A 14,128-nucleotide genomic window follows, 5' to 3' on the forward strand; every position below is an offset into this window, starting at 1 on the left:
AGGTAAAATTAAGAAAGGAAAAAAAATATGAAAACATTAGAAAGAGCAACAAAAAAAATTAAAGTATATGCAGGTAAGATTAGGAGAGGAAAAACTAAACAAATGGAGCAGCAAAATGTGAGAGTAAAATAACATAACAAAAAGGAAACAGAAAATGGAGGGAGAGGAAATAAACGTGAAAGGAAGGTAAAAAAGGAGTCGGGCAAAAAGGTCATGAATATTTTCCGGGAGAGGCGAGCAAGAAACGGTTTAAAGGGACGAGGGAAGAATGAGATTGCTTTCATAACACACACACACACACACACACACACACACACACACACACACACACACACACACACACACACACACACACACACACACACACACACACACACACACACACACACACACACACACACACACACACACACACACACACACACACACACACACACACACACACACACACACACACACACACACACACACACACACACACACACACACATAAATATGGATACAAAAAGATGAAAGTTGATAGATTGATAAGAAAGAAAGAAAGAAAGTTAGAAAGAAAGAAAGAAAATAAAACACACACACACACACACACACACACACACACACACACACACACACACACACACACACACACACACACACACACACACACACACAAAACATTCACGACCAAGGCGAAGAAATAAGAAAAGATAAAAAAAAAACACCAAAAGAACATACAAAGAAATAATAGAAAAATGTGTGAGAGAAGGAGAGATAAACAGAATAAATAACACACACACACACACACACACACACACACACACACACACACACACACACACACACACACACACACACACACACACACACACACACACACACCAAAGAGGAAAATAAACAAAACACAACAAAGGAACACTAGAAGAACGATGAAAGGAAATAAAGAAAAAAAAGAAAAATACGAGGGAAGAGAAAATGGAGAGAACGAAAGAAAGAAATAACAAAAGAAATGCATGAGAGAGAGAGAGAGAGAGAGAGAGAGAGAGAGAGAGAGAGAGAGAGAGAGAGAGAGAGAGAGAGAGAGAGAGAGAGAGAGAGAGAGCAACAGGCAATATCTCCCACATTAAGAATACCTCCCATCTATTATTCATGACAGCTTCGGAAGAGAAAGCAATGCGAGCAGATGCGTTTTCGACACTTAAGGAGGAAATTGCAAGCAGACGAGAAATATTTCCTACATAAAATATTTCCCAGCTGTTGATCATAAAATTGTGCTTGTAACAGTAGCAGTAGTAGTAGCAGCAGCAGTAGTAGTAGTAGTAGTAGTAGTAGTAGTAGTGGTGGTAGTAGTAGTAGTAGTAGTAGTAGCGTTAACAATAGTATTAGAAGCAGTAGTGGTATAAATAACTATCCTATACTAATTAACTATAACTATAAATAAACAATGGAGAACTATCCCTGGCTTTAGCTAAAACTATGTAAATATTGTGCATCTCTCCTTCTCCTGCCCTTAGACATCATGACCTACAAATTATCTATCAAAACACTGCAGGGAGAAACGACAGAATAAATATCAAATGAACATCAGCATCCTTTATCTAGTACCGTTTAAATACTTTCCATCTTTTCTCCTGCCCCCAAACATCGACTCAAATTATCTAATGAACTTGACATATTTTGCAACCCATATTTGAGAGCAGAGTAGGAAAAATAGACAAAACAGATATATATAGCGGGCTTTTTTTCATTATTGTTTCCTTGGTTTTTTTTTTTTTCCCTTGAACTGTTTCCTTTACTATAAAAAAAAAAAAGTTAAAATTAGCATCCCGTATTTTACCTGACACCATGCAAATCTGTCCATCCTCTCTTCCAGTCATCCATCGTGACCTACATGTTATCGTCTAACCTTGACACACCTTCAAACTCACAATGGAAACAAGTGAACGAAGGATCGGCAGAACTCATGCTAGCGTAAAAAACAGCATCTCTTACCTGGAACTGGGTCAAGGATTTAAAGGGTTTTTTTTTCCTCTCTGCCACGAATGAATCCACACATACCTGAAACAGTAAGAAAAGACAATAGATTAAAATACCTTACAAACATATTAGTCTATTCAGTCTTTTCAGGTTCGTAAAGGGAAACAAGAGAGAAAAAGAAAGTAATAACAAATAGAAACAAGAACACATAACATTTACCATTCACATTGCTAACCTAAACTGTACGTGAATAACAAAGAAGAAAAAAAAACGAACAGAATAACAAACTAAAGAAGAGGTAAAAATAACAGTTTTAGAGCCTTTCAACTTGGTGGTACAGGACGATAAAAGGCGATAAAAGAAGACGAACAGAAAAACACAACGCAAAACAAGAGAAAGAGAGAGAGAGAGAGAGAGAGAGAGAGAGAGAGAGAGAGAGAGAGAGAGAGAGAGAGAGAGAGAGAGAGAGAGAGAGAGAGAGAGAGAGAGAGAGAGAGAGAGAGAGAGAGAGAGAGATTGCTTTTCTGTGGTACAAAGGATATTAAGTACTGACGGACTCAACAGCTTGACAGACCAATAGACAGGTAGACAGACCGACAGACAGACAGACAGACCGAAAGAACAAATAATAGCAATACTTTTACTTGAAGGAGAAACGGACAAGAAAAACAGGACACGAAGATTCAAGAAAGAGAGATTACACCCGATACTCGCCCGATTTTCCTAGCGTCGTATTAGATTATATTCATTAACCGTTATGTGGTTAGTTTGGATTTTTACTTTTTTTCCAGGACGGAGTTAGTTAGAAGTGTCGAGTTTTCATTTAAGTTGACGTATTACAAACTCAGTCGTAAAAGTGATATAAAAAATGTCAACACAATCAACTAACCACGCCTTGAAAAACGAGTAAAGAAAGAAGCATTAGTTGTAAGGTAAAGAGAGTTAGATGAATAGACAGTTAGAGAGAGAGAGAGAGAGAGAGAGAGAGAGAGAGAGAGAGAGAGAGAGAGAGAGAGAGAGAGAGAGAGAGAGAGAGAGAGAGAGAGAGAGAGAGAGAGAGAGAGAGAGAGAGAGAGAGAGAGAGAGAGAGAGAGAGAGAGAGAGAGAGAGAGAGAGAGAGAGAGAGAGAGAGAGAGAGAGAGAGAGAGAGAGAGAGTCGTATCAGCGACGTTATTGTTACCAAAGACTAATTCGACGTTTGACAAATCAGGCGATCATCACGTGAAAATAAAATAAAACGAAAAAGAGTGAGACAAAGAACACACGAGGAAAACACTCATTCTTGAAGGTGAAAAAGAAGGAAAATAAATGAGAAAGTCTAATGCCACAAATACACCCTGCAAAATACATCATCCTTTTCATTTTTTATTCACACACAAAGGAAGTGGAAGAGCGAGAAGAGAAACACGGAGAATAATTATTTTTTTCGCGTTCCTCGTGATGAAAGAAAAACAAAGGATGAAGAAATAGAAGCAGAACAAAGGGAGAAACAGCGAAGCAAACTACGTACAAAAAATATGTCAGAATATTTAATCTCTATCGAATGAAGATGAAAAGGAATTAGAGAAAAACACAACACCAAGAAATACACTGCAGAAAAAGAAAAAAACAGAAGCAGAACAAATGGAGATACAGCGAAGAAAATGACATACAAAAAAATGACCGAATATTTCATCTGTATCGAATAAAGATGAATAAGGAATTAGAGGAAAACACAACACAAAGAAAGATTTATTACACAGAGGACACAGACATAAGAGAACAGAGGGAGATAGAGAGAAAAAAAGACATACGAAAAAATGACCGAATATTTCATCTGTATCGAATAAAGATGAAAAGGAATAAGAGAAAACCACAACACCAAAAAAAAAAAGAATTATTACACAGAAGAGAAAAATAGAAAGAGAACAAAATAGATACAGAGAAGAAAACAACATACAAAAGAATGAGTAAATATTTCATCTCGTTCGTAAAAAGATGAAAGGGAATTAGAGAGAAAAACACAACACCAAAAAAAAATAATTATTACACAAAAGAGAAAAAATAGAAAGAGAACAAAATAGATACAGAGAAGAAAATAACATACAAAAGAATGAGTAAATATTTCATCTCGTTCGTAAAAAGATGAAAGGGAATTAGAGAGAAAAACACAACACCAAAAAAAGAATTATTAAACAGAAGAGAAAAAAAAGGCAGAGAGAATAGTGAGAGATAGAGAAGAAAACGACATACAAAAGAATGAGTAAATAGTTAATCTCTCAAATATAAAGATAAATAAGGAATTAGAGAAAATACAACACCAAAAAAATAATTATTACACAGAAGGGAAAAAAATAGGAGAACAAAAGAGATACACAAAAGAAAATGAGATACAAAAGAATGAGTAATTATTTCATCTCGTTCGTAAAAAGATGAAAAGGAATTAGAGAGAAAGAAACTAACACCAAGAAAAATTATTATACAAAAGAAGAAAAAAAGGAGAAAACGAACAGAGAGAGAAAAGGCGAAGAAAACGACATACAAAAGAATGAATAAAAATTTAATCTCTCATATATAAAGATGAAAAGGAATTAGAGGAAAACGTATCACCAAAAAAAAAATATTACACACAAGAAAAAAATAGAAAGAGAACAAAATAGATACAGAGAAGAAAACGATATACAAAAGAATGAGTAAATATTTCTTCTCTAACGTATAAAGAGAAATAAGGAATTAGAGAAAAACTAAGAAAAAAATTATTATACAGAAGATGGAAAAAGGACAAAAAGAGAACAAGGAGATAAAAAGAGAAGATTATAAAGAGTAAAAATCTATCTCTATCGAATAAAGATAAATAAGGAGTGAGAGGAAAGAAGAATAACACCAAGCAAGAATCATTACACTTTTCTTATTGATGACAGAGGAAAACGACGCCCTACAACTCATCCGCTTTAGCAATAAAAAAAAAAAAAGAGCAATTTTACCTTCGCTCCTGACGCCGGGAAGAAAATGAGACAGACGTGAAGACAAAAAGTAAAAGAAACCACCGAGTAAAAAAAAAGGAACAAAAACAACAACCAGAGTAAAAAGAGAACAAAAGAACACGAGAAAGGGATATTAAACTTTGCTCCTGATGGAAGAAGGAGAAAAAGAAGAAGGAAAGAAAAGAAAGATGATGAAAAGAGAAGTGACTCATGGGGAAAAAGAAAGAGGGAGAACAGAGATAAAGGAAAACGTAAGAGAGGAAAAGAGAGACACAGATAAACAAAAGAAAATAATATGTGGAGCAATAGGAGTAAATAACGGGAAAGCGAAGAAAAGAGAAGAGAAAACAAAGATGATGAAAGAAAGAGCGAATCACGTGGAAAGAGAAAAGACAGAGAACAAAAGAGGAACTAAAAGGTACAGGGGAAGAAAGGAAAAAAAGACAGATCATGATGAAACAAAAAGGAAAACAGGTGGGAAGAGAAAATGGGAAGAACAAAGAATAACTAAACGGTAAAGGAAGAAACTGGAAAACAAAGATGAAAAAAGAAAAAGGAAAATAGGGAAAAAGAGAAGAGGAAGAATCAAATGAAAAAAAAGGTAAAATAATGAGATGAAAATGTTGAAAGAAAGCAAGGAACAAATGGAAAGAGAAAACAGGAAGAAGCAAACGAAAAGAAGACATAGCACAGAGATGATAACGGTGAAAATAAAAGAGAAAAACAGTTAGAAAAAGAGAAAAGAGGAAGAACCAAAAAAAAATAGAAAGAAAAAAAGAGGTAAAAACAAAAATAACCAAAAGTAAAGGAAAGAAAAAAGAAAACACAGAAATGATGAAAGAATAAGGAAAACAAGTAAGAGAAGAGGAGGAAGCAAACAAAGAAAAAGACATAACGCAGAGATGATGATGGTGGAAGTAAGGAAGAAGAAAACAAGTGAAACAAATATAAGGGCAAGAAGCGAGGGAAGGAAAAATGAGAAAAAGATGATGAAAAAAAGAAAGAAAGAGGCAAACAAATGAAAAAAATTATAAGCGTAAGAACCGAACGAAGGAAAAGACAAAAGACAAAGATGATGAAAAAAAGAAAGAAAGAGGAAAACAAGGGAAAAGAGAATGGGAAATCAAAGAGAAAAAGGGAGAAGAAAGAGACACTTAAAGGAAAACAAATAAAAGAGAAAACACAGAGACGGTAATAGTGTAAGAAAACGGAAGAGTAAAAGAGGTGGAAAGAGATAAAAGAGGAAAAAAAAACATGAGTAAATAATTAGAAAGAGAAAGGAAGGAGAACGAAGAGTGACTAAGAGGCAAGCGAAGGAAAAAGAAAACACAAAAATAAGAAAAGAGAGAGAAAAACATGTGGAGAGAGAGAAGAGGAAGAACCAAATGGAAGAAATAGAAAAAAAGATAATAATGAAAGAAAGGTGGAAGAAAACAGATAAAGAGAGAAAAGAAGGAAGAAACAAACGAAGCAAAAAAAAAAAAACGAGAATGGTCAATAAAAAAAAGCGGAAAACAGATGAAAAGGAGAGAGAGAAAAAGAGAGAGAGAAAGAGAGAGAGAGAGAGAGAGAGAGAGAGAGAGAGAGAGAGAGAGAGAGAGAGAGAGAGAGAGAGAGAGAGAGAGAGAGAGAGAGAGAGAGAGAGAGAGAGAGAGAGAGAGAGAGAGAGAGAGAGAGAGAGAGAGAGAGAGAGAGAGAGAGAGAGAGAGAGAGAGAGAGAGAGAGAGAGAGAGAGAGAGAGAGAGAGAGAGAGAGAGAGAGAGAGAGAGAGAGAGAGAGAGAGAGAGAGAGAGAGAGAGAGAGAGAGAGAGAGAGAGAGAGAGAGAGAGAGAGAGAGAAGAGGAAGAACCGGTAGTAAGAAAACACATCACGGGCGTTACAAGTAAATATTGCAGACGCGTTCTATACGAGAGTTTGTCCTGTTCGTCGCCGCCCAAGAGATAAGGAGGACAAGATACGATGGCATTTCCCGCGATATGAGAGAGAGAGAGAGAGAGAGAGAGAGAGAGAGAGAGAGAGAGAGAGAGAGAGAGAGAGAGAGAGAGAGAGAGAGACGCACACTCAGAAGATAAAAGGTAAAGAAGTAGAAGAAAAGGAAGAAGAAGAAGAAGAAGAAGGAGAGGAAGAAGCAATAGATGTAAGGAAAGGAGAGATAGAGAAAGAGATGCATAGATAGACAGAGAAAAAATGAGAGAGAGAGAGAGAGAGAGAGAGAGAGAGAGAGAGAGAGAGAGAGAGAGAGAGAGAGAGAGAGAGAGAGAGAGAGAGAGAGAGAGAGAGAGAGAGAGAGAGAGAGAGAGAGAGAGAGAGAGAGAGAGACAAAAGGTGGAAAAAATAAATGGTGAGGAAATAGAAAGATAAGGAGAAGAAACAATAGACCAATTCGAATAGATAGATAGATAATTAGACAGATGGATGGATAGATAAAGATAGATAGATAGATAGACAGATAGAAAGATAGAGAGGTAGGTAGGTAGATACAGATAGATAGAATAGTGAAACACACATTCAGAAAAAGAAAAAAAAAAGTGAGGTAGAATGGCAAAAATGTAAGCTGGATATAGATTTAAAGGGAGGAAACAGAGAGAGAGAGAGAGAGAGAGAGAGAGAGAGAGAGAGAGAGAGAGAGAGAGAGAGAGAGAGAGAGAGAGAGAGAGAGAGAGAGAGAGAGAGAGAGAGAGAGAGAGAGAGAGAGAGAGAGAGAGAGAGAGAGAGAGAGAGAGAGAGAGAGAGAGAGACTGCTCCTCAGCTAAAAATAGAGACGAGGATTTGGAGCGGAAAAAATGGAGAGAAAAAAATCGTGAAGTGAAAAAAGTTGTCGAGTTAGTTTGGTTTGTAAATATTTGCAAGTAGCAACAAAACCCGATCCCTTGAAATAACAGGAAATAATAAAGTGTGAAGCGAAGTGGAGAAAGCAGAGAAAGAGAGAGATGAAAGAAAGAGCGAATCACGTGGAAAGAAAAAAGACAGGAACAAAGAAAAATGAAAAGGAAAGGAAAGAAAGGAAAAAAACAGACAGATCATGGTGAAAGAAAAATGGAAAACAGGTGGGAAGAGAAAAGAGGAAGAGCAACGAGTGACTAAACGGTAAACAAAGAAACGAGAAAACACAGAGATGATAAAGGACACAAAGGAAGAACAAACAACAGCAGACCTGCTGCTCCTTACGAGGCTGTTTGTGACAAGCTACACTAACTATCTAATCAAAGGTGGAAGATGAAGGACAGCAAAGCCAAAGGCTCCTCCCCACCCTCCCATCCCTCCAGCCAAAGCTGGCAGGAAAGGAAAAAGAACCATGCAGCATGGAAAAACTGCATGGAAATTATGTAGGAAAGAGGAAAGAGCTACCATTACTGCTACCACTAACCAGGCGATAAAAGCGGACAAGGACACCAGTATTCGAAAGAACTTAACGTTATTACGACAATGAGTAATATCTTAGTTGCTGGTTGGATTCAAAATACTTGTCTAATCTATTCTTGAAGGCCGTAACTGTTGTACTATCAACGACATCACAGGGTAGAGAGTTCCAAACATTAACAACTCGATTGAAGAAGTGTTTAGCTTCGTACGACGAGAATCTTTTACCACTTATCTTAAAATTGTGATTTCTTCTTGTTCTATTTGATCGATCGATTGTAAAGTAATCTTCCGCAGTAATATCACTGAATCCTTTAAACATTTTAAACACTTCTATTAGATCGCCTCGCATTCTTCGTTTTGATAGGCTGCATAAAATTACTTCTTTAAACCTTTGCTCATATGATAAATTTCTTAACCTAGAAATCATCTTTGTTACTCCTCGTTGAACCCGTTCCAACTTTTCTATGTCTTTTCTGTAGTAGGGAGACCAAAACTGTACACAGTACTCTAGACGGGGTCGAACCAACGAATTATACAGTTTTAATATTACTTTTTCCGATTTATTATTAAAGACTCGTCCGATGAAGCCAACCAATTTGTTTGCAGTTTTAACTACCTCTGAACAATGCTGACCGGGCTTTACATCGCTTGATATAGTGATTCCAAGATCCTTTTCTTTACTTACTGTAGAAAGTTATTGGCCATTCATTACGTACCGAACGCGATTGTTATTTTTTCCGATGTGCAACACTTTACATTTGTCAACGTTAAATTTCATTTGCCATTGATTGGCCCAACGTGCAAGTCGATCTAGATCTGATTGTAAAGCTTCTTCGTCGAGTGTCGCAGTTACTTTACTAGCAATTTTTGTGTCATCAGCAAATTTTGATACTTTGCAAGTGAGCCCATCATCGATTTCATTAACATAAATTAAGAAGAGCATGGGGCCAAGCACTGATCCTTGAGGTACGCCGCTTCTGACATCGAGCCAGTTAGATGTAACACCGTTTAGAAGTACTCTCTGTTTACGCTCAGAGAGCCAGTCCACAAGCCAATTGTGAATGTTGCCCGAGATACCGTGCGCCGATAGTTTGCTGAGCAATCGTTGGTGGGGGACCTTATCAAATGCCTTTTGAAAATCCTGTAAAAATGCTGTAAGAGAGAAAGAGTAAATTAGACCATGACACAAAGGAAATAGACCAATAAGGAGTGATTAACAAGGGAACCAAAAGTGCTCGTGAAGATAAACAAAAACAAAAGATGGAATATGTGTTCGTGTGACCGCCTAAAATAATCAACTCATTCGCCATAGAAGTAAAAAGAATAAAATTAAACAGCAAAAAAACAAAAGAACATAAGAACCATTTTACCTTCGCTTCTAACGCCAAAAGAAAAAAAATAACGAGAAATCCTAATAAATGAAAAAAAAAATTTGAGAAATGGTGAAAAACAAAACAAAAATTCTAATAAAACAAAAGAAACTAGCCAACCCAAACCCTGAGAGACAAACAAACTGGAAAAGATTAAAAAGAGTCCTGATGAAATAAAATATGATGAAACGACACAGTTAATGGATGTAAAGTTAATGGGTAAAAAAAGTAGCGTTGATGAATAAAAAGTAAAATTAATGAATAAAAAGTAAAGTTAAGGACTGAACAATAAACTTGATAAATAAGAAGTAAGGTAAATTAATAAAGATTTAAGTCAGATAATTTAAAGTCAGGTTAATTAGTGAAGAGTAAAGCTGATGAATAAAAAGGAAAGAAAATGAATAAAAAGTAAAGTTAATGAATAAAAAGTAAAAATAATGAATAAAAAGTAAAAATAATGAATAAAAAATAAAAATAATGAATAAAAAGTACAGATAATGAATAAAAAGTAAAAATAATGAATAAAAGTAAAAATAATGAATAAAAAGTACAAATAATGAATAAAAAATAAAAACAATGGATAAAAAAGTAAAAGCAATGAATGTAGAGAAAAAATAATGATTAAAAAGTAAAAACAATGAATAAAGAGTAAAAATAGTTAATAAACAGTAAAAATATTTAACGAAAAGTAAAAACAATGAATAAAAAGTAAAAATAATGAATAAAAAGTAAAAATAATGAGTAAAAAGTAAACATAATGAATAAAAAGTAAAAACAATGAATAAACAGTACGAATAATGAATAAAAAGTAAAAATAATGAATAAAAAGTAAACATAATGAATAAAAAGTAAAAACAATGAATAAAAAGTACGAATAATGAATAAAAAGTAAAAATAATGAAAAAAAGTACGAATAATGAATAAAAAGTAAAAATAATGAATAAAAAGTACGAATGATGAATAAAAAGTAAAAATAATGAATAAAAAGTACGAATAATGAATAAAAAGTAAAATAATGAAAAAAAGTACGAATAATGAATAAAAAGTAAAAACAATGAATAAAAAGTACGAATAATGAATAAAAAGTAAATATAATGAAAAAAAGCACGAATAATGAATAAAAAGTAAAAATAATGAATAAGAAGTAAAAATAATGAAAAAAGTAAAAATAATGAAACAAAAGTAAAAATAACGAATAAAAAGTACAAATAAATGAATAAAAAGTAAAAATAATGCATAAAAAGTAGAAATAATGAATAAAAGTAAAACAATGAATAAAAAGTACGAATAATGAATAAAAAGTAAATATAATGAATAAAAGTAAAAATAATAAATAAAAAGTTTTGAAAAATGAATAAAAAGTACAAATAATGAATAAAAAGTAAAGATGAGTAAATTAATAAAAAGTCAAAATAAAAAGAGGAGTAAATGAATAAAAAGTAAAAATAATGAATAAAAAGTAAAAATAACGAAACAGAAGTAAATATAATAAATAAAAAGTAACGTTGATATATAAGAAGTAAAGTTGAAGACTGAAAAATGAAGTCGACTAAAAGAGTATTGCCAACTAAGGGAAAGAAAATAAATAAGTTAATAAAGAAACAACAGAACTAAAAGGGATGAAGAATTATTGTGTCCAAGCGACGCGACGATAACAAGACTAACAAGCAAACACAAACAAACGAAGGCGCAGACAAACAATCGAGACCATCAAGACGAGCAAAACAAAACACGACGACACATAAACAAACAAACAAACAGGTCAGGGCCGAGAGAATAAACAAGAGTAGCTAACAAGGAGGCAAACAAACAGCAAACACACAGATAAACTAACTCAGGAAGGGCGAGATAAAACACACATGGACCCGAGATTGTATGAATTTGGTGCTTGATATAAACTCTCGAATAAATAGACACAGAAAAGAATAAATAGACAAATAAATGCATAAGTAAACAAAGAAAATAGTAAACAGACAAAAAGATGAGGAAATAAAGAAACATAGGAATAAATAGACAAAGAAAAGAATAAATAGGGAAATAAATGCATAAGTAAACAAAGAAAATAGTAAACAGACAAAAAGATGAGGAAATAAAGAAACAGGAATAAATAGACAAAGAAAAGAATAAATAGAGAAATGAATGAAAATAATAAACAAAGAAAAAAAAGATGAAGAAATAAAGAAACATGAAAAAATAGACAAATATATGCTTAAATAAATAAAATAAAGAAGTAAACAAATTAATTAAGAAGTAAACAAACATGAATAAACAAAGAAAGAAAGAAAGAAACAAACAAACAAACAAACAAACAAAACAGTAAACAGACAAAAAGATGAAGAAATACAGAAATATATGAAGAAAAAACAAATATATGAATAAATAAATAAAATAAAGAAGTAAACAAATTAATTAAGAAGTAAACAAATATAAATAAACAAAGAAAGAATGATAGGAAGAAAGAAAGAAAGAAATGATGAAAGAAAGAAAGAGAGAAGGAAAGAAAAAATAGGGAGAACGAAAGAAAGAGGGAAAGAAAAAGAGAAAGAGAATAAAAAAGAAAAAAGAGAAGGATAGAAAGTAATGCATGCAACATACATTTTTGTCTGACACTGTAATAATTTATATATATATATATATATATATATATATATATATATATATATATATATATATATATATATATATATATATATATATATATATATATATATATGAATAAATAAACGAAATAATATATAAAGCAGGGAAAGAAAGAAAGAAAGAAAGAAAGAAAGAAATTAAAGAATAGAAAAAGCAAAAGAAAATAAGACAGATAACGGCTTCCAAACAGAAATATGAAATTACGAAAACTGTCAAAAAATATAAATTATGAAAAGCGAGAGGCAGCCAAGAGGGAAATTAAATCACTGCGCTGGAAAAGAGAGAGAGAGAGAGAGAGAGAGAGAGAGAGAGAGAGAGAGAGAGAGAGAGAGAGAGAGAGAGAGAGAGAGAGAGAGAGAGAGAGAGAGAGAGAGAGAGAGAGAGAGAGAGAGAGAGAGAGAGAGAGAGAGAGAGAGAGAGAGTTAAAATAAACAAATAAAATAAAAAGGTCAGCATCCGTCATACCCTAAAACAAAAGGCGGAGTGAGGAAGCAGAATGTTGAGATAAAAAATTGATCTTTTAATCCTTTATGAAGTTAAATGTATAATATTTAAGCAGCGCGGACTCGTAACATAAAAATAATAGTAATAATAATGTTGAATACGAAAAATAATAGTGAAAGATGCTTGAGAGAAGGATATTAGTAGTAGTTCCTGGAAGCAGTAGGAGGAAAAGTAGGAGCAGGAACAGCAGTATTCTGGGAGGCGGTGGCTGAGTGGTTAACGAGCCAACGCCGCATCGAGGAGGTCGTGGGTTCGCTTCCCGCCCACCGCCACTTTCTAGGATTTTTCAGTCACCGTTGAGTGGCCTAAGACTACTCGCACGCTGCCCTGAAGACACGCTATCAACCCGGGCTGTAGATTCTCTCTCTACAGATAGGATCAAAGATGAGCTCATGGGGGGGGCTGCATTAGCAAAGCAGGATGGTACTATTATAAACACTTGCTTGCGCCACAATGGGTTGGGACCAGCCATCAGGCCTCGCCAAGAAAGTCTACCGGCGCAATAGACGGAAAAATGAAAAAAAGTAGTAGTAAGTAACCGTAGAAAGGGAGTACTTTATATAATGATGATTTTATAATGATAATAAAAAAATATAAGAATAAGAATAACATCAATATCAGTAAAAGTAACACCAATAACAATAAAAACACCAACAGTATTACCAGAAAATGAAGAACAGAACAAAATTCAAATAAAAAGATCAGAAAAATATGACCAACTAATACCAAAGCATAAAATCCTATTAACAAGGAATCGCAGACTTAAACAATCCTCCGCAGCCCTTCACATGAAATTACAATACAGAGAACGAATAAATAAACTGAATATTTAAAAGGCTATTCCGGCACTGTAAAAAAAGGGACTGAAAAGGCGGGCGCGGAATATATAAATGCAGGAGAAGAACGCGCCTAATACTGCATGAATATTAAAGAAAAATCGCGCACAAATATCCCGAAGAGGAGGGAAACAAAGGGTGCGCCTCGCCGGAGATACGTTCCGTCCAGCGAGGCGCGAGTGTGCGAGAGAAACATGAAATATGAAACATGAGCGGAAAGGAGAAGAAAGAACGGCAATACACATGAAACACGAACGGAAGGGTGAAGAAAGAACGGCAATACACATGAAACACGAACGGAAGGGAGAAGAAAGAACGGTAATACACATGAAACACGAACGGAAGGGAGAAGAAAGAACGGTAATACACATGAAACACGAACGGAAGGGAGAAGAAAGAACGGCAATACACATGAAACACGAACGGAAGGGAGAAGAAAGAACGGCAATACACATGAAACACGAACGGAAGGGTGAAGAAAGAACGGCAATAC

Source organism: Eriocheir sinensis, chromosome 30 (genome assembly GCF_024679095.1).
Source record: "Eriocheir sinensis breed Jianghai 21 chromosome 30, ASM2467909v1, whole genome shotgun sequence".
Taxonomy (NCBI): Eukaryota; Metazoa; Arthropoda; class Malacostraca; order Decapoda; family Varunidae; genus Eriocheir; species Eriocheir sinensis.